Source organism: Aquarana catesbeiana, linkage group LG01, assembly GCF_042186555.1.
Source record: "Aquarana catesbeiana isolate 2022-GZ linkage group LG01, ASM4218655v1, whole genome shotgun sequence".
Taxonomy (NCBI): Eukaryota; Metazoa; Chordata; class Amphibia; order Anura; family Ranidae; genus Aquarana; species Aquarana catesbeiana.
The window spans coordinates 948,462,527-948,489,832 of NC_133324.1; positions in this window are offsets into that span (position 1 = coordinate 948,462,527).

Genomic DNA, 27,306 nt, shown 5'->3' on the forward strand with positions numbered 1-27,306 from the left:
CTGGGCACTGATTATCAGTGCAGCCCCAACAGTGCCCAGCAGTGATGCGAGTCATTGCTGCCTTTCAGTGTGCAACAGTGCCTGCTCATCAGTGCCACCCATCAGTGATACCAGTCAGTGCCCGCAGTGATGCCAATCAGTGCCCATCAGTGATACCAGTCAGTGCCTGCAGTGATGCCAATCAGTGCCCATCAGTGATACCAGTCAGTGCCCCGCAGTGATGCCAATCAGTGTCCATCAGTGATACCAGTCAGTGCCCCGCAGTGATGCCAATCAGTGCCCATCAGTGATGCCAGTCAGTGCTACCTTTCAGTGCGCAACCTTTCAAGTGCCTGGTCATCAGTGCCACCCATTAGTGCCGCTAATCAGTCCCCATCTGTGCTGCCTATCAGTGTCGCCTATCAGTGCTGCCTATTAGTGCCTCTTCATCAGTGCCCCTCAGTGCATCCTCATTAGCGCACATCAGTAAAAAAAGAAAAATTACCTATTTACAAAATTTCATAACCGAAACTAAGAAAAACGTTCTGTTTTCTTTCCAAATTTTTGGTCTTTTTTCACTTTTTTCGCAAAAAATAAACTTAAAAAACCCAGTGGTGATTCAATACCACCAAACGAAAGCTCTATCTGTCTCCAAAAAATGATAAACATTTAATTTGGGTAGAGTGTAGCATGACCGCATTCAAAGTGTGACAGCGTTCTAGGCTGAAAATTGGCCTGGGCAGGAAGGGGTAAAAGTGTCCAGTAGGCAAGCAGTTAACCATAGATGCAGCTAGTAACTGATAAACACTGCCATCTACTGGCTGATGTAGTTGTTGCACAAAATACAAATGAACATTCCAACAAACCCTCACAATGGCGTCCTCTTCACACTCCAGTGATCTGTTGCAGTTTATTAACGCACCGCGTCATGTCATGTATTAGCGCGTGTTGCATTAGGGCGGCCCATTCCTTATGAATAAACTGCCAACGTACCACAACAAATAAAATAAAAAAACATGAATGTGGTGCATTGGGCTTTACTGTAAATGGGTTGGGGTGCTATTTGCATTGAATGCCACCACAACGCACATAGAGCAGGTGGCAGCCTGCAATAATATGTACGTTATAATGCGTGGTACCACAGCGCACCAGTATGAATGGGCCCTCAGCCTCTCTTATTTGCTTCCTTTAGGTCTGTTACTGTATACATCCAATTGAAAGTGTTTTGTTATAATGTATCTGTTCCATAAATGTAAAAATAGCTCTAGATCCTGCCAGAAATCCAGTGAGCTCCTAGCTACCTGTAGTAAGCTCAGTGAAGTCTCAGACATTGCTAACAGGTGTGACAAGTTCACCTCTGTGGACTACAGAACACCTCCAGTGTAGTCCTAACTCACTTCCTGTCTCAGGGTGACAACACTGCTCCTCCACTGATACAGTACAGTGAATGTTGTCACCCTAGGAGTGTAGAAGTGTATTCCTGGCAGGATTACAAGGTGAAAAATCAAGGGAAGAATATTCCTGAAAATAGAAAAGCAGTGCAGCTACCACCGCTAAGGACTGGGGCAGCTGCAAGTCCATTGTTCTATGCTGTCATTTATCAGATGGATTGTCAGCTCTTGGGTCCATGTTGCAGCACTTGTCATAATTACAGTTTCCAGTCAGGGGGATCGTTTATAATAATGATAGAAACTGCATTTCATGCTCTTATTTACCCAATGGATTGTCAGCTCTTGGGTCCATCTTGGAGTACCTGTAACCGTTTCAGTACCCAGTTGGGGGGGAAGGGGGTGGTGTGCATTTAATGTTTACAATAATGATGCCAACTGTGTACCCTGCTATCATTCACCCAATGAATTGCCAGCTCTTGGGTCCATCATGGAGCACCTGTATCCATTAACGTTTTCAATTGGGGGGTTGTTTATAATAATGATAGAAACTGCATTCAATGCTATAATTTACCCAATAGATTGTCAGTTCTTGGATCCATCTTGGAGCACCTGTAATAGTTCCATTTTCCAGTTGGGGGGTTATTTATAATAATGATGGAAACCGCGTTCCATGCTGTAATTTACCCAAATGGATTGTCAGCTCTTGGGTTTATCTTGAAGCACCCGTAGCCATTGCAATTTCCAGTTGAGGGGGGGGGGGGATGCATTTTATATGTATAATAATGATAGTAACTGCATTCCATACTGTCATTTACCCAATGGATTGTCAGCTCTTGGGCCCATCTTGAACTACCTGTAACTGTTTCAGTTCCCAGTGGGGGGGGGAGGGGTGTGCATTTAATGTTTACAATAATGCCAACTGTGTACCTTGTTATTACCCAATGGATTGTCAGCTCTTGTGCCCATCTTTGAGCACTTGTGACAGTTACAGTTACCATTTGCGGGATTGTTCATACTAATGATGGAAATTGCATTCCATGCTATCATTTATCCATTGGATTGTCAGCTCTTGGAGCATCTGTGACAGTTACAGTTTCCAGTTGGGGGGAGTGCACTATATATGTTTAATAATGAGTTTCCAGTTGGGGGAAAGTGCACTGTATATGTATAATAATGATAGTAACTGCATTCCATGCTGTTATTTACCCAATGGATTGTCAGCTCTTGGGTCCATCTTGCAGTACCTGTAACTGTTTCAGTTCCCAGTGGGGGTGCATTTAATGTTTACAATAATGCCCTATGTACCTTGCTATCATTTACCCAATGGATTGTCAGCTCTTGGATCCTTCTTTGAGCACTTGTGACAGTTACAGTTTCCAGTTGGGGGGGGGGGGGGTTGTTTATAATAATGCTGTCATTTACCCAATGGATTGTCAGCTCTTGGGTCCATCTAGGAGCACCTGTAACCATTAAAGTTTTCAACTAGCGGGTTGTTTATAATAATGATGGAAACTGCATTCCATGGTGTCATTTACCCAATGGATTGTCAGCTCTTGGAGCACCTGTGACAGTTCCAGTTGGGGGGTGCACTATTTATGTTTAATAATGAGTTTCCAGTTGGGGGGGGGGTTGCACTTTATATGTATAATAATGATAGTAACTGCACTCAATGCTGTCATTTACCCAATGGATTGTCAGCTCCTGGGTCCATATTGAACTACCTGTAACCGTTTCAGTTCCCAGTGGGGGGTGGTGTGCATTCAATGTTTACAATAATGCCCTGTGTACCTTTCTATCATTTACCCAATGGATTGTCAGCTCTTGGGCCCATCTTGCAGCACCTGTAACCATTAACGTTTTCAATTAGCGGGTTGTTTATAATAATGATGAAAACACCGACCCCCCCCCCCCCAAATGGAAACTGTAACTGTCACAGGTGCTCCAAGAGCTGACAATCCATTGGGTAAATGACAGCATGGAACGCAGTTTCCATCATTAGTATAAACAATCCCTTAAAGTTTTCAATTAGCGGGTTGTTTATAATAATGATGGAAGCTGCGTTCCATGCTGTCATTTACCCAATAGATTGTCAGCTCTTGGGCCCATCTTGTTTCTAGTTTCCCAGCCTCCCCTATGCACACCACAGGCACGGTGTATGGCAGACACATTACAATGTAATTTGCTGTGTAGCAGAGGACCTGCTTGGAGGATGAATGATGATCCTCAGACCTCTAATGAGTATTGATACCCCTGAGCGGCAATTGGCGGACTGGTGCAGGCATGGAGGGGGGGATGTAATGGATATAAAGGGTATGGGGGGGTATTTTATATTTTATCATACATGGTCAGCCCCCCCTCCCCTCCTGCAGGTGCTGCTCACACCGCTCTCTATGGATTCGCTGTGGATTCGCCCTGGATTCGGTCGCATCCTTTGCAAGACACGGTCAGCGCAGCCACACAGAGCCGTCTTAGGGACGGTCTGGCAATATCCGGCGCCGGCGGGAGACGCTCGCTCCATCCCCTTCTTTTCCCCCCCAAGGCTGTGGCTGTGATGCGCGCTGCTGCGGCGGCGGCGCGGAGGGTGTATTGTGTGACGCTCCCTGAGTGTGGAGCACATCTGGGCATCAGTGAAGGTCCCACATGCAGCGCTGGAGGAGACACTGCGGCCATCTGATCCTATAGGAGAGGAGAGGGAGGGGGGAAGATCCTGCATCTGTGGGGTGAGCAGGGCCTGCAATCCTAGCCTGGCATGGAAGGGTTAATGCCAGGATGATGGGGGGTGAGGGGGGGGAGACCCTTTAAATAAAAAAAAAAAAAAAGAATTCTGCAGAATGGAGGCAATGCAGACTCATGGTAGTGCTTGGCTCCTGATGGAGGCGCTGGGCACAGGGGCACGCCATGCTCTAACCTCACCGCCATGGCATGCATGCCCTCTGATTGGGTGCCGGTGGGTGGGGGGGGGGGGGGGGGCCTGATTCGCCTTCCTCCGTGGTCCACCAGGGTGCCAATCCTAATGCAAAAAAAAAAAGAAAAAAGGCCATTCTTGCAGTTGCCCTTGGTGAGGGAGGGAGGGAGGGGGGGGGGGATAATCTTGCATTGACACCTATGTTACCATCCTCCTTTTTTTTTTTTTTTTTGCAGGGGTGGGGGTCACCCGGGGGGCCGCCGCGACGTCGCCGCTTGGATAGAAGAAGACGTGAGATCGGCTGTCAGGAGGAAGAAGAAGGTGGAGGAGCGATTTCTGCAGCGTCCAGACAACCCCCAGCAACATGCAAGAGGTGGGTGACATGTATCGCCGGCTAATAATGCCAATTATGGGATCAGGGGGGGATTAAGAGGGGGGGAGGGGAGGGGGGGTCCGGGGAGATCCGAGGAGGAGAGCGGAGGAGCCTCGGGCTGAGAAGAGCCGGTGATGGTGGAGGAGAGGTGTGCTGGAATGAGGCCATCCAACCATCCATCCATACATCACCAAGTGCCAAGCGTTTAAATGTCACTCCCCCCCCCCTCCAAGAAAATCCTGGACGGCGGCTCTAGATAGACCCGGGGGAGGGGGGGGGTAGTAATCTTCTAACCCCCCCCCAGATGAATCTATAATCAATACCTGTCACATCCAAATTCTACGACCATCTCTAAGCTGCTTTTAAAGGGTTTTTTTCATTGCAAATCAGCCTCTGTGATAGGCACGAGGCTTAGAAGAAAATGGGGTCATCCATGGCCGGGAGAAGGGTTCTTTACTGTAAAAGCCATGATAGGGTAAAATAGAGCTTTGATCTGGCAGGTACCCCAGATTTCTTCATGTTTCTCCTGCACCTCGGTGCTGCTGATCCCCTGTATCTCAGAGCCGCTGATCTCCTGCACCTCGGTGCTGCTGATCTCCTGTATCTCAGAGCTGCTGATCTTTTGCACCTCGGTGCTGCTGATCTCCTGTATCTCAGAGCTGCTGATCTCCTGTATTTCAGAGCTGCTGATCCCCTGTATCTCAAAGCTGCTGATCCCCTGTATCTCAGAGCTGCTGATCCCCTGTATCTCAAAGCTGCTGATCTCCTGTATTTCAGAGCTGCTGATCCCCTGTATCTCAAAGCTGCTGATCTCCTGTATCTCAGAGCTGCTGATCTCCTGTATCTCAGAGCTGCTGATCTCCTGTATCTCAGAGCTGCTGATCTCCTGTATTTCAGAGCTGCTGATCTCCTGTATCTCAGAGCTGCTGATCCCCTGTATCTCAGAGCTGCTGATCTCCTGTATCTCAGAGCTGCTGATCTCCTGTATCTCAGAGCTGCTGATCTCCTGTATCTCAGAGCTGCTGATCTCCTGTATCTCAGAGCTGCTGATCTCCTGTATCTCAGAGCTGCTGATCTCCTGTATCTCAGAGCTGCTGATCTCCTGTATCTCAGAGCTACTGATCTCCTGCACTTCAGAGCTGCTGATCTCCTTCACCTCAGAGCTGCTGATCTCCCGCAACCTCTTTGCAGCCACTTCCCATCTACATGCTCTCATGCTGGATGGCATTTCTCAGGGCACGTTTCCTGATGGTGAAATAAGAAATTGGCCTGCCCGCTTATTGGATAGGGTGACAACACAGGAAAGCAGTTGGGTAACAGGGGCAGAGTGTTGTCACCCTATACCAGGAAGTGCTTATACAAAGATTTTTATGGCAGGATCACCAGAGATTTTTTTTTAAATAACATCTAAAGCCTTAAAAGGATTGGCAGAAATGAGATGAATGTGTTAATACTTATATGAGATTTTAGTGATTGGGTTTTAAATTTGAACTCCGGGTCACACATAACACTGGTTATTCATTCAAATTCATTTCTAAATGTAAGTGATGGAATTAGACTAGCAGCCTCCTGTACAGCAGAACCTAGGCTGGATTCACACATATGGCATTTTTAGTGCTTTTTGCATTTTGCAGATTTGCACTACAGAACATGTTCCATAGGAAATCATGTTAAATGGACTGTAGTGCAAATCTGCAAAATGCAAAAAGCACTAAAACTGCATAGGTGTGAATCCAGCCTTAGGCTTAGGCAGCACTAGGGGCTGGTAAGATTCTTCAAATTGGTACAAGAACATGTGCTGACAAGGGACATGCTGATAGGAGGAGAGAGTGGAGTGAACAGAGGCATGAGCTCATCAGTTTGCTGCTTCTCCACTGTCCAGTCAGCGACGTCGTGGCACCATTTTGTTGTATGTATAAACAGAAAAGTCAGTGCTACTACCCATACGCCACATAGATAGCAGAGCTCCCATGTGCTCGATCTACAGTCCGCTGGCTGAGTAGAGTAATGTAGGAAAAATGATCCGCACTCCGGTTGTTGCTCTTAATATTTCTTCATTTTATTGAATAGCCACGAGTGAACAAAGGCTGATTAAGTCAGTTGACGCGTTTCATCCTATAAGGCCTTAGTCATAATCACAGTGGTTATGACTAAGGCCTTATAGGCTGAAACGGGTCAATTGACTTAATCAGTGTTTGTTCATTGTGGCTATTCAATAAAATGAAGAAATTTTAAGAGCAGCAACCGGAGTGCGGATAATTTTTTCTACATTACTCTACTCAAGCATTTTGTTGTAGGTGACTGGACAGGAGGCTGTTTTCATCTTGGGTAAAGCTTTGTTGGAGGATGATACTGCTTGGAGTAGCCATAAATTCCCTTCCAAGGTAGCCATCTGCAGTTGATTCATAATGAAGTGTCCTCTATAATCTCAGCTTCTTGAATAAACCCCTCATGGGATGTTTCCCTTACCCCCTGCACCTTGGCTCACGAGAATATGTTTTGGTTGCGGTGCCCCTATTTTCCCATCATTCAATTTTTTTGCCTTGTGAATTTTAGCTAGAATGTGCCATCAGTGTTATTAAATCCAGATGTTGGCATCGACCCTGGGGAAGTGATGTGATTACGAAATGCGTCGAACATTGAGATGCCATAGGTTGACAATATAGTATACTGATTGCTACACGATATTTTGAGGTCTATAGTGGTTGATGGTCAAAACAGGTTTTTGCCTTTTGGCTTTTTAACTTTTGTAATGATATCTTTGTTGCCTTTCTCCGCCCCTTCTTTTAGGGATAAGTGCGTGGTTTTCAGTAGTAATTTATGCATTTAACATATTTTCAGCGTGTTATTTATCTGTAAAATCATCCCTTGTGTAGACATCCAAAAGTCCCGAGACTGCCACTGGGTGCCGCCATCTTGGATATGATGTCGGCTGCCCCAGCAAGTGAGACTCTACAGTAAACGTTCTCAACCAGGGTTTCTCCAGAGGTTGCTGGAGGTTCCTAGAGCTGGGGCTGATTGGCCTCCCATCTGATGTTGCCTGTGTAGTTCCCGAGTTGATGTCAACTGCATGAGCCCAACAATCTTTTTATCTGCAAGGGTGGCAATCTGACCACCACAGTAAGAAAGGCATACTTCCCACTGATCATGAATGTAAGAAACATGCTTCCTAGTGGCCACCAGTGCAAGGGGACATTCTGCCTCCCACTGACCACCAAAGTAAGGAGCATTCTTCATTACACTGACCACCAATGTAAGCAGAATTCTTCCTCCCACTGACCACCGATGTAAGGAGCATTCTTCATTACACTGACCACCAATGTAAGCAGCATTCTTCCTCCCACTGGCCACCAAGGTAAGGGAGCATTCTGCCTTCCAATGACCACCAATATAAGCAGCATTCTTCCTACCACTGACCACCATGTAAGGGACATGTAAGGGACATTCTTCATTCCACTGACCACCAATGTAAGATACATTCTTCATTCTTACTCCCATTGACCACCAGTTTAAGGGGGCATTCTTCCTCCCACTGACCACAAATGTAAGGAGCATTCTTCCTCCCACTGACCACCAATGTAAGGGACATTCTTCATTCCACTGATCACAGCTGTAAGAAGCATTCTTACTCCCATTGACCACCAGTGCAAGGGGGCATTCTGCCTCCCACTGACCACCAATGTAAGGGGCATTGTTCCTCCCACCGACCACCAATGTAAGGAGCATTCTTCCTCCAACTAACCACCAGTGCAAGGGGGCATTCTGCCTCCCACTGACCACCAATGTAAGGGGCATTCTGCCTCCCACTGACCACCAATGTAAGGAGCAAACTTCCTCCCACTGACCACCAGTGTAAGGGGGCATTCTGCCTCCCACTGACCACCAATGCAAGAGGCATTCTGCCTCCCACTGGCCACCAATGTAAGGGTCATTCTTCCTCCCACTGACCTCCAAAGTAAGGATCATTCTTCCTCCCACTGACCACCAATATAAGGAGCATTCTTCCTCCCACTGACCACCAATGTAAGGGGGCATTCTGCCTCCCACTTACCATTAATGTTAGGGGACATTATTCCTCCCCATGGCCACCAATGTAAGGAGAATTCTTCCCACTGATCACCAATGTAAGGAGCATTCTTCCTCCCACTGACCACCAATGTAAGAAGCATTCTTCCTCCTACTGATCACCAAAGAATTGGTTTTAGCAAGGGTTCCCCAAGACCTCTAAATTATTTCAATGGTTCCACTGAGGTAAAAAGGTTGACAGTCTTCTGTACAATAATCCCCTATCCCTCTTCCTCTGGCAGATACATAAAAGCCTATGAATTGAAGGTGAGGGATAAGAAGCCACAAGATGACTCCGAGCGACAGTCTTCTATAACTGCTAAGCTAACCCTTATACAATATTGCAATAGCTAACTTTGGTTCATGTCAAACAACAACAAAGAAAAATTCCCAGCTCAACTTACCAGCCAGTCTGCAACAAACCGAATTATCCTGTCTAACAGTTCACATTAAAAACCAGGGGTTTAGTTCGCACACATTTGCAAATACATGCGTAAGCTACAGAGGCCACATCACGGCACCCCGGTATTTTCTGCAGTTCTAACTTTATAAATTTTGATAGCCTCCATAGCAGGAGCACATATATAATAATGGATAGATTGAGGGCAGGTATGCCTGGAGGGAGCCCACCCCTCCTTAAAGGCAAAGGGCCATATTGGTTATCTTTGTTGACATTGTGCTATGTGCTGGGTGTCCAGTGCGCTCCTGTGCTTTTAAGGCAGGGTGGGCTCCCGCCAGGCAAACCTACCCTCTGCCTATCCATTTTGCAGTACATGTGCTTCTACTTTGGAGGCTCTCAAAATGTATAGAGTTAGGAAGACAGATAATACTGGGGTGCTGTGACGTGGCCTCTGCAGGTACGAATGTACGCTATATTACCAAAAGTATTGGGGCGCCTGCCTTTACACGCACATGAGCTTTAATGTCATCCCAGTCTTAGTCCGTAGGTGTCAGGAAAGGTTCCACCTGCTGGTGGCGCTGTCGGACATTTGGCTTGCAGTACTAATGTCCACCAGCGGGTGTTTCCTGGCAGTCTGGAACTGTCAGGAAAGGTTTCACCTGCTGGTGGCACTATCTGATCCTGGGGCCGCAGTACTGGCGTCCACCAGTGTGTGTTTCCTGGCAGTGTGGAGCCGACATTATCTCCTGTGATCACGGCGTCACCTGAGCCTGATTGCAGGAGATGTGTATTAATACCCGGCAAGCACTCTCACACTTGCTATGGTATCATCCTTGTCCGTCCCCTGACCTGAACCCGTGATCTCTATACCTGGAACCTGTACCTGTACCTGTCCCTTCTGTGATCCCGTTACCTTGTACCCTTGCCCTGCAGCCTGATCCGTCCAGCCTTTCCCTGTCCTGTTTGCTCCTTGCCCCCATCTGCTGATCTCCCGTTGATGACCCTGGCCTGGCTACGTTTATACCTGCTTACTGTTGTTATTGGTGGGTCTCTTTCTGGTAGTTGGATTGTTGTGCACTGTGTTGTATCGGAGGTGTTTGTATTTATATTTTCACTTATCTTAATAAATTACTCTATTTTCACTTTACATGCGTTTGGTTTCCTCTGTTGCTGTCCACGCAGTTCTGGTCACACCTGATTCATGACTGTAGGGTTCAATATTGAGTTGGCCCACCCTTTGCAGCTATAACAGCTTCAACTCTTCTGGAAAGGCTGTCCACAAAGTTTAGGAGTGTGTCTATGGGAATGTTTGACCATTCTTCCAGAATTGCATTTGTGAGGTCAGGCACTGATGTTGGACAAGAAGGCCTGGCTCGCAGTCTCCACGCTAATTCATCCCAAAGATAATATATGGGGTTGAGGTCAGGACTCAGGACTCTTTATGGACCTTGCTTTGTGCATTGGTCCAAATCATTTGATGGAGGGGGGATTATGGTGTGGGGGTTGTTTTTCAGGGGTTGGGCTTGGCCCCTTAGTTCCAGTGAAGGGAACTCTTAAGGTGTCAACATACCAAGACATTTTGGACAATTTCATGCTTCCAACTTTGTGGGAACAGTTTGGGGATGGCCCCTTCCTCTGCCAACATGACTGCGCACCAGTGCACCAAGCAAGGTCCATAAAGACATGGATGAGCGAGTTTGGGGTGGAGGAACTTGACTGGCCTGCACAGAGTCCTGACCTCAACCCGATAGAACACCTTTGGGATGAATTAGAACGGAGACTGCGAGCCAGGCCTTCTCGTACAACATCAGCACCTGACCTCACAAATGCGCTTCTGGAAGAATGGTCAAACATTCCCATAGACACACTCCTAAACCTTGTGGACGGCCTTCCCAGAAGAGTTGAAGCTGTTACAGCTGCAAAGGGTGGGCCAACTCAATATTGAACACTACGGACTAAGATGCCATTGAAGTACATGTGCGTGTAAAGGCAGGTGTCCCAATACTTTTGGTAATATAGTGTATTTGCAAATGTGTGCAAACTGAACCCCTGTTTTTAATGTGAACTGTTAGACAGGATAATTCAGTTTGTTGCAGGCTGGTTAGTAAGTTGAGCTGGGAATTTTTCTTTGTTCTTGTTTGACATGCGTCCCCCTTCTATGTGCCCCTTGTTGTTAAGGCCAGGTATAGGTTGGGGCAGTTGCTGTTTGTTTGTAACTGTGGTTCATGGTTAGGGATGATCAAAACTAAGAGTTATCATGTTCTTAAGATTTTGGGCCGCAAACCTCCTCTTTTTCAGGTCCCCCGCCGGATCTCCTGGCCCCTCTCCTCTGTCCAGTGCCCCCCCCCCCCCATGGGAATCCACTTTCCATGGGGGGCACTCTTGCATGCTCGCACCCGAGCCCCACTGCTGTGTCCATACTCTGCCCCCCCCCCCCACTGTTTGGTCACTGCCCCAGCAAAGTCAGAGAGACCTGGAAGTGAGGGGAGAGAAGAACTGCAGACGTGCACAGCGCTGGATCAAATGGGGGCTCAGGTAAGTATAAGGGAGGGTGAAGGGGGGGATGCTGACACCTAAACATTTTTTACCTAATGCAAGGAATGCATGAAGGTAAATAATGTTTAGGCTTTACAACCACTTTAACCACTTAGGGACTGGAAGATTTCCCCCCTTATTTACCAGGCCATTTTTTGGATACGGCACTGCGTTTGTTTTAACTGACAATTGCGTGGTCGTGCGACGCTGCACCCAAACAAAATTGACGTCCTTTTTTTCCCCACAAATAAAGCTTTCTTTTGGTGGTATTTGATCACCTCTGCAGTTTTAATCTTTTGCGCTATAAACAAAAAAAGAGCAACAATTTTGAAAAAAAAAAGCAATAATTTTTACTTTTTGCTATAAGAAATACCCCCCCAAAAATATTAAAAAACAAATTTCTTCCTCAGTTTAGGCCAATATATATTCTTCTACATAATTTTGGTAAAAAAAAAAATCGCAATAAGTGTATATTGATTGGTTTGCGCAAAAGCGTCTACAAAATAGGGAATAGATTTATTATTATAATTTTTTTTTTACTAGTAATGGCGGTGATCTTTGATTTTTTAGCGAGATTGCGGCAGACAGATTGGACACCTGACATTTTTGACACTTGTTTGGGAACCAGTGACATTACAGTGATCAGTGCTAAAAATATGCACTGTCGCTGTACTAATGACACTGGCAGGGAAGGGGTTAACATCAGGGACGATCAAGGGGTTAAATGTGTTCCCTGCAGGTGTGTTCTAACTGTATGGGGGATGGGCTGCCTGGGGAAACACACAGATCCATCTTCCTGTATAGCAAAAAGACAGGATCTGTGTGATCTCCCCTGTCAGAATGGAGATTTGCCTTGTTTACCCCGTTCTGCCACTGCGGGAAACGATGGCGGATGGCTGACATTGAGTCTGCCCCCCCCGCTGATTGGCTCCCCTGTTGGCCACTGGGCACGCGCGTCCACAAACTAGAGTTCCAGAGCCGACATACAATGGCGGCGATTCGCGGGAACGGGCCGACCTGCCACTGTTCAATGACGGCGGCTGGTTGGCAAGTGGTTAAATTGCACCAGAGGGCCGCAAAAACTTTTTTTTTTAGCAATCATTTACCTGTGGAAAAAAGCAATCCCCTTTTTTCCCCCATAGAAATGGACCAGAATCCGAAGCAAAACCACTCCAAGGGTCCCCCAGGCACACCTCCCAAAGAATAAAGCCCTCTGAAAAGCCAGGGCACATAGTCAGTAGGCAATAGGTCTGTCACATTTCTGCCCCATCCAAAGTAGACTAACTAGATCACAGACCTCCAACAGATCTGGAGATGCATTAGTCGGGCAGAGTGAACCCACATGGTTGGTCCACATGATTTTCATTCTTGGCCGCAGGGAATAGTTGCCATCTGTAGGTATGGGGGGAGAGGTTGTAAACTCTGTCCAGCTGCCAGCGCTTCAGCTGGGAGGTCTTTGCCTTTCCGGGGCTCGGCCTGCTGCTGGGGAGAGGGGCTGACTGCCCCGACTCCCTGGAGCTGTGGAGACACTGTAGGTGCTAGGCAAAGGCCAGCGGTACTCTGCCCTGTTGCCAGCACTTCTGCTGGGGACCCCACATCATATGCTCTGGCTAACTGTTGGTAACGGAGGCTGGCTTTCTTTACTCCCAGATTGTGGATCTGTTACTGGGGAGTGAGGATGGCTTCCTCCTCTCTCTGGTCCTTGAACTGCCGCTGGGGGGATGAGCTGGCTGCTCAATCTCCGATACTCTCATTCGGCTGCTGGGACGACATTTCTCTGGTACTCAGGTGCATGGATTCTTGCTGGGGAAGGAAGACAGTTTCCTCCGCTCAGGCTGACTGTTGGGTCAGGAGGATGGCTTCCTCTGTTCCCGGACTATGGATCTGCTGCTGGGGAGGGAGGGAGACCACCTCCTCTCCTGGACTGTGGATCTGCTGCTGGGGAGGGAGGACGACCACCTTCTCTCCCTTCACCCCCTGAATCCTGGACTGCTGCTGGGGACGAAGAACTGCCACCTTCTCTCCCTGGGCCCCCAAAACTTCTGTGGGTGTGGGGCAGAGGTTTTGGACCCTCTGTCCAGTTGCCAGAACTTCAGATGGCAGTTCAAGATTCATTGCATCAGCCTGTCACTTGGGAGGGAGGCTGCCCCAGATGCAGGGCAGAGGTCGGTAGCACTTTGCCCTGATCCCAGTGCTTTTGCTGGGTTTTCAGACAAGGGTGGGCAGAGCTGGGCAGCACTCCGCCTTGCGGCCAGTGCTTTGACTGGAGAGGTTTGTTGTTACTCAACAGATGCTGCTGGCCTGAAATCCCATGTTCCTGTAGGTGGTGTGGGAGCAAGGTCGACTGACATTGCAGTGCCGGATAACCATCTTCCAGCACCATTTCCATCTGGACCAGCCTATCAATTTCTGTCAGCCACAGGAATGGTATACGCAAGTCCAACTGCAGCCAGTACCATTCCATGGATGTAGGGACGACCTTTCCATAATAGCCTTGCTCCACTTTGAGAGCCTCCATCCAGAGCTCCCGGTGGATCAGGTCTCTCAATTCCAGCACATCCAGGGCAGAACCAGGCTCTCAATACTGGGTGAGCATCTTTTGCATTTGCTACTGGAACTCCACTTCCATGGCAACCGGCTCCTGGAACACTTCTTCAATATCACCCGACACTGGGTCCCGGTGGTGATTTGGACTGTCCGTAGGCAGGAAACAAATCCTACTGCTTGCAACAAAATGTGACGGACCACCTAGCATCCTTCTTGGATGCTTCTGCCAGTATACAGCTTCCTCCAATCTGGAACCAGGAACCAGGTATTATAGCTGAATATTGCACCCAAGTACTAGACAACACTAGCTTAGGTGCGAACTGGAACTGACCTTGTATTGTTAATTCAAACAGAATATAAACCACACGAGATCAGGTGAAAGCTGAATCACATTAACATAAACAGTATGCTAATCAACCACTAGTCACTTAAACAAGCCTAGGTGCCCAGACCGTTTGGGAACCAGTTCCCCAGTATGACGCAGTAAGACCTAGGGCTGTCCAAATTTCTAAAATGATTAGCAGACAGACAGAATCAATAAGTGACTCAACAATGGGAATTCACACGTAGTAGGCACACAATGGGGAACTCATGCCATGAGAGAAAGACCCCTTAGTAAACAGATTATAGCAGGAGACCCCAACATCAGGTTGTTTTGAGCTGATTATATTAATATCTGCTGTGAGTCTTGAAGTAGGGGTTAAAGCAGTCATTGCTTGTTTGGGCACAGAGGCCCCAAATCTGTTTCCAGGTCCTAGGTTCCCAGAGGCTGTGTGTTTTGGGGAGACATGGACCAGAATCTGAAGCAAAACCACTCCAAGAATCCCCCAGGCACACCCCTCCCAAAGAATAGAGCCCCCTCAAAAGCCAGGGCCCATAGCCAGTAGGCAAGAGGCTACCCTGCAGTCCCCTCCAAAAGCCCCTATCTCGGTTGGGTTTGTCACAGGTAGATAGGTTATAATGTAGTGAAGTAGTAGAGAGGTAGTTAGGTTATAAAGTAGTGAAGTAGTAGAGAGGTAGTAAGGTTAAAATGTAGTGAGGTAGGTGAGAGGTAGTTAGATTACAGTGCAATGAGGTAGTAAAAAGTACTGTAGTTAGTTATAATGTAGTGAGGTAGTAGAGAGGTAGTTAGGTTATAATGTAGTAAAGTAGTAGAGAGGTAGTTATGTTATAATGTAGTAAAGTAGTATAGGGCTTACACACGGTCGGACTTTGTTCGGACATTCCGACAACAAAATCCTAGGATTTTTTCCGACGGATATTGGCTCAAACTTGTCTTGCATACACACGGTCACACAAAGTTGTCGGAAAATCCGATCGTTCTAAACGCGGTGACGTAAAACACGTACGTCGGGACTATAAACGGGGCAGTGGCCAATAGCTTTCATCTCTTTATTTATTCTGAGCATGCGTGGCACTTTGTCCGTCGGATTTGTGTACACACGATCGGAATTTCTGACAACGGATTTTGTTGTCGGAAAATTTTATCTCCTGCTCTCCAACTTTGTGTGTCGGAAAATCCGATGGAAAATGTCCGATGGAGCCCACACACGGTCGGAATTTCCGACAACACGCTCCGATCGGACATTTTCCATCGGAAAATCCGACCGTGTGTACGGGCCAGTAGAGGGGTAGGTAGGTTATAATGGAGTGAAGTACAGTAGTGGAGGAGTAGTTAGGTTATAATGTAGTAAGGGGGTAGAGAGGTAGTTAGGTTATAATGTAGTGAGGGGGTAGAGAGGTAGTTAGGTTATAATTTAGTGAGAGGGTAGCGGGGTATTAGGTTATAATGTAGTGAGGGGGTAGAGGTGTATTAGGTTATAATGTAGTGAGGGGGTAGAGGGGTAGTTAGGTTATAATGTAGTGAGGTAGTGGAGAGGTAGTTATGTTATAATGTAGTGAGTTAGTAGAGAGGTAGTTAGGTTATAATGTAGTGAGTTAGTAGAGAAGTAGTAAGGGTATAATGTAGTGAGGGGGTTGAGGGGTAGTTAGGTTATAATGTAGTGAGGTAGTAGAGAGGTAGTTAGGTTATAAGGTAGTAGAGAGGTAGTTATGTTATAATGTAGTGAGGTACTGGAGAGGTAGTTAGGTTATAATGTAGTAAAGTAGTAGAGAGGTAGTTATGTTATAATGTAGTGAGGTAGTAGAGAGGTAGTAAGGTTATAATGTAGTGAGGTAGTTGAGGGGTATTAGGTTATAATGTAGTGAGTTAGTAGAGAGGTAGTTATGTTATAATGTAGTGAGCTGTTAGAGGGATATTAGGTTATAATGTAGTGAGTTAGTAGAGAGGTAGTTAGGTTATAATGTAGTGAGGTAGTAGAGAGGTAGTATGGTTATAATGTAGTGATATATAGACAGACATGCGTGGATTATATGGAGGACTCTCACATCTCCTAACCTTTCTTCTGGTTTTCCTTGTTCTCTGTGTATCTCTCTTGTTCCCCGGTTGGTCTTGGGTTGCTCCCACCATGTATTGGTTTCAATGCTCGTCCTCTGAACACTTTACTGAATTTGGGGATTTTTTCAGTCTTTTATGTAAAGGAAGGATATAGGGATTTGTTCTAGTGGTGTGTGCACCAATATACCTCGAGTTTTCCTTGCTGAGTATTTATTATTTCTATGTACAGTATATACTGTATGTGTATCTATAGGAAGGTGGAATCCTCTGTGCTCTTCCATTATTTATTGTACTGTAGTGCTTTGATGTGCAATGGCGTGTTGCAGCAAATTCTCCAACAATGAGCGAGGAGCATGAGATCTGAGCACCCGATAGGGCGAGTCTTCCCTTCCTGGGGCCTCTGATGTCATTATCTGAAGTTTGGGGTTTTTATTGGTTGTAAATGATGCGGTGGAAGGCCGGTATTTTCTCCCAGAATAGGTGGTAACTTCAGTAGTATTATAGTCCCAGAGCCCAGCATGGTAGGATAGGCCTCAATGATGGCCAGTCTAGTGCCCCATACACAGTGCAATCATTGTCCCCCCACCCCAGATCCTGATCCCAACAGTGATAAGATGTCTAAGATATCCCCCCCCCCCCCCCCCGTACCTCCCGGAATGTTTATTACCAGACTGCACAGCGGAGGGGGGGAGGGGAGGGGGGGCACCCACTGACTCAGAATAAAACATCAGCGGGTCTCCAGAGCTGATCTTCCCTGTCACATGCTTTAATTAACAAATGCTAAAAATAAGTTGTTGTGCTGTGACTGAGAAGAACAAACATCACTTATTCTTTAGGAATAATTAAACAGAGTCTCTTCAAAGCGATCCAACCAGACGCCGGGGACATGACAGAGCCTTTCATGAGATCACCGAGGAGAGTGACACCAAACACGGCATCAGACAGCCAGAGGTGTGCATGGCCCTCCTCCGGGACAGAATCCCTCCATTCCTTCCTTCTCTGCTTCTTTCCCTTCTCCTCTTTCTTCCCTTCTTCTCTCCTCCCTTGCCATCCTCCTTTCTTCCATTTCTCCTTTCTTTCTGCCTACCTGCCCTCCTTATCCCCACCCCCCCCATCTTTTCTTCTCTCCTCCCTTTCTTCCCTCCTTCCTTCCTTCTAACTTTCCATCCTATCTCATTCTTTTTTCTTGCCATCGTCTAACTTTCCTTCTTTCTTTGTCCACCTCCTTCCTTCTTTTCCTCCTCCCTTTCTCCCTTCTTTTCCTTCTCACCTTACCTCTTTCTTTTCTTCAAACCTTCTTCCCTTTCTCCCTTCTCTTCTTCCTTCACTCCTTCCTTACCACCTTCTTCCTTTCTTTACTTTTTGACCATCTTATTTTATTTAATTTGTTTTTGTATATACACAATAAAATTTTATTGAGTTTTTTATTGTTCACAATGGCTTCAACAATCTGATCCTACGCAACAAATTACAACTGGAATTCTTACCTTCCCCTTTCCCTTTCCCTTCCCCTTTTCTTCCCCCTTTCTTTTCCTCTTTCCTTTCCTTTCCCCTTCCCTTTTTATTTTCCTTTCCTTTACTCTTTCCTTTTACCTTTCCCCTTTCCTCTTTCCCTTCCCCTTTGCTTTCCCCTTTCCTTACCTCTTTCCCTTCCTCTTTCCCTTCCCTTTTCCTTTCCTCTTTCCCTTCCTCTTTCCCTTCCCTTTTCCTTTCCTCTTTCCCTTCCCTTTTCCTTTCCTCTTTCCCTTCCTCTTTCCCTTCCCTTTTCCTTTCCTCTTTCCCTTCCCCTTTCCTTTTCCTTTCCTCTTTCCCTTCCCCTTTCCTTTTCCCTTTCATTCCTTTTTCACTTCCCTTTTCCCTCCCCTTTCCTTACTCCTTTCCCTTTCCTTTCCTTTTCTTTCTTTTTTTCCTTTTCCTTTTCCTTTCCTTTCTTTTTTTTCTTTTTTCCTTTTCTTTCCTTTTCCTTTCCTTTCCTTTCCTTTTTCCTTTCCTTTCCTTTTTCCTTTCCTTTTTCCTTTTTCCTTTCCTTTTTCCTTTCCTTTTTCCTTTTTCCTTTCCTTTCCTTTCCTTTCCTTTTTCCCTTTTCCCTTTTCCCTTCCTTTTTCTTTTCCTCCTTTCTTTCCCCTTTCCTTTCCTTTCTTTTCCTTTTCTTTTCTTCCTTCCTTCCTCCCTCCCCTAACCAATACCCTGAAATACAAGCAACATAAGAAGCATTGAAAACATGAACAGTTACTATGAAACAATATAAGATAAAATAACGTCAGATATAATAATATAGATGTAATAATGTGAGATATATTAATGTTGACGCTATATAAATCCTGTATAATAATAATAATAATATAAGATATAATAATGTGAGATAACACATAATAAGATTTAATAATGTGAGCTATAATAATATAAGATATAGTAATGTGAGATAATAATATAAGATATAATAATGTAAAATATAACATAATAAGATATAATAATGTGAGATATAATGATATAAGATATAATAATGTGAGATATAATAATGTGAGATATAACATAATAAGATATGCCAATAACCGTCTCCAGCAGAAGATATGAGACTATGAGGTGTGTGAAGTGTGAAGTGTCCGGGTCGGGTAAAGGCTTGCTCAGCATTATGCGGAGTGCAGCGGTCGGCGTCCTGTCGGGTATTAGAGGAATGGCTCACTGGGGACTTATATAATATGATTATGTCTTCTCATCACAGCCCTGTGGTCATTAGACGGTGTTCAGACACTCCACCGCACTCTACAGACCTGACCAGTCCAGAGGAATCCTGGGACAATACGGCTAATCCTTCCACCCCACTAATCCATAGGTGTTCTCTGCTGTCCCGCAGACCAGGCGTCCTTAAAGTGTCTCCATCATTGTGCATTAAAGAGCACCTGTCATGAAGGCTGTCATCTGACTCAAGCTACCATTGCCTGAATGCCAACAGTCTGGTGAGAAGCAAGTTATAGGCATCCAAAAAAGCTCCCTTAAAGTGTCTCCACACCCAAGGACACAAATGCTGCCTATTTCAGCTCACCATTCTTTACATTGGGGGGGGGCATTGTTTTTCCAAATGTTTCCTTTATTTTCTCCTGGGGACCCTGCACTTCTTTTCCTAGGGCGACAACACTCACCATACTGTATCTATGGGGAAAAGTGTTGTCACCCTATGACTACAAACACCTCCTGTAACGGAATGCCCCACACTCTGCTTGAGTGCTTCCGTCATATACCACTTCCTCCAGTCTGCATATAGATATCAGATATTATAGCCACATATTACAACCAAGAACTAGGCAGGACTCGTTTGGCTGCAAAGCTGGAACTGTTTATTTGAACAAGAATACAGGCTTTTATACACTTGAGAAGGACATCCCCCCCTCTTTGTATAATGACACAGGGTGGGGTAAACTTTACCTTCAGTAACAAGAGACACACAGACAGGAGGGGCTGCAGGAGAACCCCCCCCCCTCCCCTCTCCTAGCTAATCCACATACACATGTACATCCCATAATAGGTTGCTTCCAAGGCAGACAGAAACAATAGAAACACTGGGATACAGCCACACCTCAAACAATCTAGCTGTCTGAAAGGTGAAATTATTTATCTTCATACTTCTTGAGGGATATTGTTTAGAAATATTAATGCCTCAAGTGAAAGAGCCCTTTCCTTATTTCTGCACAAACCACACATATAGAACCCTGGATAACAGGGGGTAGAAGGAAATGCTGAGTCCGGTGTGGTTATACGGTGAGTCGGGTTAGGCAGACCTGACTGGGGTTCTCGGTCACCCTGTGCCCCTAATAGACACAGGGTTACTTACACATAGGAGGGGCCGGGGGAACTGGACTAGGCGTTTCCAGTTTTCTCCAAGGTAGGCTGGGTTCCACAAGCCCCCCGCCCCCCCGCCCAAAGTGACTCCCGTCACACTTCCCCCTTCTCATCTCCATAACATGAAGCCCACATAGACCTGGGAGCATTGATAAGAATGCAGCACAAGCAGGGAGCACAGGAAGTAGCAGCTCACAAGATTTTCATTATTGTCCTTGTCCCCAGTCTAGATTTGAACACATTCTCTGTTTTAGTGACAATGTTGTCACCGAGACAGGAAGTAGGAACAAAAGCTCCCAAATAAGGCCTCAGACAGCAGTCACAACCGGAGAAGGGTTCAACCGCTTCCCCAAGGTATTGAAACCTAAAATATTGATCAGACTGTATAGATGGTGTACAATCAGATTGCACAGTACTACTTCTCTTGTCCTGTATGCCGGGTGTAATTCTCAGTATCTGTTCTTATTCTGTATTTATGGACTCTGCACAGTACTACTTCTCTTGTCCTGAATGTCGGGTGTAATTCTCAGTATCTGTTCTTATTCTGTATGTGTGGACTCTGCACAGTACTACTTCTCTTGTCCTGTATGTCGGGTGTAATTCTCAGTATCTGTTCTTATTCTGTATGTGTGGACTCTGCACAGTACTACTTCTCTTGTCCTGTATGTCGGGTGTAATTCTCAGTATCTGTTCTTATTCTGTATTTATGGACTCTGCACAGTACCACTTCTCTTGTCCTGTATCCCGCATTTCTCGGTTCCTGGTGATCCTGCCATGAAGATCCTTGTTCAGCCACTTCCTGTTATAGGGTGACAACGTTCTGTCTCCATCTCATACTCGTGATGTCACAATGAAGACCACTAGAGGGCAGACTTCCAGTGGAGACTACTGTGATCATTCCAACACACATTGTTTTGGCATGGGCAACAGTTGTCACCATCAGGGAACCCATCCTGAGAAAAATCCATGCCGCCTTCACTGGACTGCATGTAGACGGGAAGTGGCTGCAAAGCGGCTGCAGGAGAAGATTAGTCTTACAAAACAGTATAAAACTACCCAGGTACCCTTAAACAATGAATGTTCATTTAAATATCTATACCTTCTCTTTAGTCTGTTGTAGCCCTGAAGAAGGGGGAGTTGGACGCCTGAAACGAGTCGGCTATTTTATACACTTTCCAGCCTTGAACCGACTTTATCAGGGACATACAAATAATGGAATGCGGGACATTTGTGCGGCACTCCTATTAGTTGCAGATTTTGGGTACCCCCCCTTTTGCCAAGGTGGCCCCTATCATCTCATTCACTTTTCATTGTGTGAGCTCAGACAGTTTACATTGCAGAAACCAGGTGACCTCTGACCCCTTGACTCTCAGGCTCAGCCAAAGTGATTCAAGCCAGGCCAGAGGATCCCATGTACAGTGCCCTCTAGAATGGTTTGGCTTAACAGCCCGTTGGACGCACTGCAGCACACAGCAGCCTCAGGAGAGGAGCTGTGCATGCAAGAAAATAGGAAAAAGCAGCGCCCTCTTCTGTTCACTCCGGGTCATGCAAGAAAATAGGAGAAAGCAGCGCCCTCTACTGTTCACTCCGGGTCATGCAAGAAAATAGGAGAAAACAGCGCCCTCTACTGTTCACTCCGGGTCATGCAAGAAAATAGGAGAAAACAGCGCCCTCTACTGTTCACTCCGGGTCATGCAAGAAAATAGGAGAAAACAGCGCCCTCTACTGTTCACTCCGGGTCATGCAAGAAAATAGGAGAAAACAGCGCCCTCTACTGTTCACTCCAGGTCATGCAAGAAAATGGGATAAAGCAGCGCCCTCTACTGTTCACTCCAGGTCATGCAGAAAAATAGGAAAAAGCAGCGCCCTGTACTGATCACTCTGGGTCATGCAGGAAAATAGAAAAAAGCAGCGCCCTCTACTGTTCACTCCGAGCCATGCAAGAAAATAGGAGAAAGCAGCGCCCTCTACTGTTCACTCTGAGTCTAAGCTGAGCTTTGCTGCACGTTCATTATGCTGCGGATAGAGAGATCTCTAAATGGTCATCTATCTCTTTAACCCTCTTCATAAATCTCCTGTGGATGCCGGGATCCTGATTTCCCCTCTGTCCTCGTCATCTGTCAAATCTGAAGGGGGGGGAGGGGCGTTTACACAGAAACATGTGACGGGGGACTGCAGCCTCCTATCACATGCTTGCTCCTGGACTTGGCCGCTTGCTCTCGCGGAGTGAACAGTAGAGGGCGCTGCTTTTTCCTTTTTTCCTGCATGCACAGCTTCCCTCCCGAGGCTACTGTGAGCTGAATTGCGTCCAACGAGCTGCTACAACTGGCTGAGCCATTGAGGTCTGCGGACACAAGATCTACTGTGGTAACCTCGTAGGGGCACTGTGAAAAGCCTGCTAAGTCTTGCTGTATTTACATTACATTCACAGCATTTCCATTGAGCTGCCCAACACAGGCGGAATGGAATTGCACATAGAAAAGGATTGTTTTCTTTGAGCCCCGTTCACATCACAAGGCCGCGCTGAGGTGCAATGTGGTGTACACATGGGCAGAACGAAAAAAATGGGTTTCATTTCGAGTTGTTATTTAAATCATTTTTTTTAGTTAAATTCGCTTTTCGGAATTTCTTATATTTCATTTGCGAATTCGAGTCGAATTTTCCCAATTCAAGTCAAATGGAATTCCATCCGACCGAATTGGGAAAATTCGAGTTGGCATTTAAATTTATTCTATTCAAAACTCCAATTTCGAAAGATGGTTGTATTCTTTCTATTTTATTTTATTCAATTTTTTTTTTATTTCTATTCTATTCTTTTATTTCCTATATATTATTATTATATTGGATTCGTTTAAATCTGTTACTATTGTAATTCGTATTGTATTTGTAAATTTGGATACATTGGAATTTGCGCATAACTAAAACTTGTTATGGTTATATTCTGTTTTACTCGGTTCGATTGTTTTTTAACTTCTATTTTATTCATTTCTATTCCATTCATTTAACTTATTCGGGTTTCTTCTGTTTTATTCTATTTTCTATTGTATTCTATTCTTTTCTATTCTATTCTTTTATTTTCTATTCTATTATTTTCTCTTTAATCCTTTCATTTTTTATTATTTTTTTATTTTATTTTGTATTATGTTTGATTCTGTTCTGTTTTATTCTATTCTATATTTTCTATACTATTCCTTTATTATCTATTCTAGTTTATTCTGTTATACTCTATTCTTTTCTATTATATTATATTCTTTTATTTTCGATTCTATTTTATTTTCTATTCTATCCTTTTATTTTTAATTTTTTTATTCTATTCTTTTATTTTCTATTATATTTGATTCTATTCTGTTCTGTTTTACTCTATTCTGTATTTTCTGTTCTATTTCTTTATTTTATATGCTATTCTATTTTCTATTCTATTCTTTTATTTTTTATTCTATTCTTTTATTTTCTATTATATTTGATTCTATTCTGTTCTGTTTTACTCTATTCTGTATTTTCTATTCTATTTCTTTATTTTATATGCTATTCTATTTTCTATTCTATTCTTTTATTTTTTATTATATTCTTTTATTTTCTATTATATTTGATTCTATTCTGTTCTGTTTTACTCTATTCTATATTTTCTGTTCTATTCCTTTATTTTCTATTCTAGTTTATTCTGTTATACTCTATTCTTTTCTATTATATTATATTCTTTTATTTTCGATTCTATTCTATTTTCTATTCTATTCTTTTATTTTTATTTTTTTTATTCTATTCTTTTATTTTCTATTATATTTGATTCTATTCTGTTCTGTTTTACTCTATTCTATATTTTCTATTCTATTTCTTTATTTTATATGCTATTCTATTTTCTATTCTATTCTTTTATTGTTTATTCTATTCTTTTATTTTCTATTATATTTGATTCTATTCTGTTCTGTTTTACTCTATTCTATATTTTCTGTTCTGTTCCTTTATTTTCTATTCTAGTTTATTTTGTTATACTCTATTCTTTTCTATTGTATTCTATTCTTTTATTTTCTATTCTGTTGTATTATTTTCCATTTTATTCTTTTATTTTCTATTATATTTGATTCTAGTCTGTTTTACTCTATTCTATACTTTTCTATTCTATTTCTTTATTTTCTATTCTATTCTTGTTTTCAAATTCAATTTCAAATTAGTTTTCGAATTCAAATTTCAGCCGAATTTAGTTTTGTTATATCAGATGTGTTTAAATCTGTTGCTATTGTAATTTGGTAACTTTGGATACATCGGAATTTGCTAATAACTAAAAATTTGTCCGAATCTCGATTCGGAATGAAAGGAAACGCACATGTCTAACATGGCGGGCCGCGTAAAAAAAACGCAGCATGTTTATGAGCCCCGTTCACACCACAAGGCTGCGTTGAGATGCAATGTGGCGTAGGCATGTGCAGAATGAAAAAAATGTGTTTTAGTTTCGAAACGTCATTTTGGAAATTGTTTCGTTTACGAGTTCAATTAGAATTTTCTGGATTCAGCTGAATTGGCTTTCACATTTTCTAATTCATTCTATTTGAAATTCGAAAGAGGGTTATATTCTGTTTTATTGTTTTTTTTTTATTATTTCTATTCTATTTGTTTCTACTCTGTTCCTTTCATTTCTATTCTAGTTTATTCAGTTTTACTCTATTATTTTCTATTGTATTCTATTCTTTTCTGTTCTATTCTTTTATTTGCTATTCTATTCTGTTCTGTTTTACTTTATTCTTTTCTATTCAATTATTTTCTTTTCTTTTCTATTATTTTCCATTTTCTTCTTTTATTTTCTATTCTGTTATTTTCTATTTTCTTCTTTTATTTTCTATTCCATTATTTTCTTTTTTCTTCTTTTATTTCCTATTCTATTGTGTTCCGTTTTACTCTATTCTATACTTTTCTATTCTAGTTCTTTGTTTTCTAATCTAGTCTTGTTTTCTAATTCGTTTTCAAATTTGAATTAAATTCAATTAAAACTTAGGACGAATTTAGTTTTGTTATATTGGATTTGTTTACATTTGTTACAATTGTCATTTGGATACATCGGAATTTGCGAACAGCTAAAAATTTGTCCGAGTTTCGATTCGGAACAAAGCGAACCGCAGCATGTTTATGAACGAATCTTCCTAGCTGTACACAACGCACACCCGCAGGCACGCATGGGTGTGGACAAGCCCTTAAAGTCTGATGAAATGTAATCAGCACAGTCAGTGTAACTACTTAACCACTTCCAGGCCGCCCGCCGTCGTTATACGTCGGTACTTTGACGCTAAATACCATTGTTATGGTAGTAAAAAGCTGCCATAACCCCGGTATTTAAAAAAAAAAGTCCGTTTTAAGATAAAAGTGGTCTCTGCGGCGGTTTCGCCCACGAGATCACTTTTATCGGCGGCAGGAGACGTGCCCCTCCCACCGCCCTCCAGTTGTCTCCGCCGCCCCCACCATACCATTGGATGATGGAAGCGACGTCAAACGTCACTTCCGCCCAAAGGTCTTAAAGGGGAAATTATTAATTAATTTTTTTTTTAAAGACTTTTTATTTTTTTTAAGAAGTTTTTTATTTATTTTTTATTTTTTTAAAGACATTTTTTTTTTAAAGACATTTCTTTAAGACTTTTGTTTTATTTATTTCTTATACTGTTTAACTTTACTGTTTTCTTCTTTTTTAATTAAACAAAGTGGATGCCCCCCCCCCAAAAAAATAGCATTTGTAAGACCACTGCGCAAATACGGTGTGACAGGAAGTATTGCAACGACTGCCATTTTATTCTCTAGGGTGTTTGGAAAAAAAAAAAATTTCTTATAATATTATATATAATAATATTTATAAATACGCCATTTTATTCTCTAGGGTGTTTGAAAGAAAATTTTTTTATAATAATATTTATATATAATAATATTTATAAATGCGCCATTTTATTCTCTAGGGTGTTTGAAAAAAAAATTTATAATAATATTTATATATAATAATATTTATAAATACGCAATTTTATTCTCTAGGGTGTTTGAAATTTTTTTTTTATATATAATATTATTTCTATATAATAATATTTATAAATACGCCATTTTATTCTCTAGGGTGTTTGAATTTTTTTTTTTATAATAACATTTCTATATAATAATATTTATAAATATGCCATTTTATTCTCTGGGGTGTTTGAAAAAAAATGTTTTTATAATAATATTTATATATAATAAAATTTAAAAATACGCAATTTTATTCTCTAAGGTAGTTGAAAATTTTTTTTTATAATAATATTTATATATAATAATATTTATAAATACGCCATTTTATTCTCTAGGGTGTTTGAAAAAAATAAATAAAATGTTTTTATAATAATATTTATATACAACAATATTTATAAATACGCCATTTTATTCTCTAGGGTGTTTGAAAAAATAAAATAAAATGTTTTTATAATAATATTTATATATAATAATATTTATAAATACGCCATTTTATTCTCTAGGGTGTTTGAAAAAATTTTTTTTTTTTATAATAATATTTATATATAATGATATTTATAAATACGCCATTTTATTCTCTAGAGTGTTTGAAAAAAAATGTTTATAATAATATTTATATACAATAGTATTTATAAATACGCCATTTTATTCTCTAGGGTGTTTGAAAAAATTTTTTTTGTTATAATAAGATTTCTATATAATAATATTTAGAAATACGCCATTTAATTCTCTAGGGTGTTTGAAAAAAAATGTTTTTATAATAATATTTATATATAATAAAATTTAAAAATACGCAATTTTATTCTCTAAGGTAGTTGAAAAAATTTTTTTTTATAATAAAATTTCTATATAATAATATTTATAAATACGCCATTTTATTCTCTAGGGTGTTTGAAAAAAAAT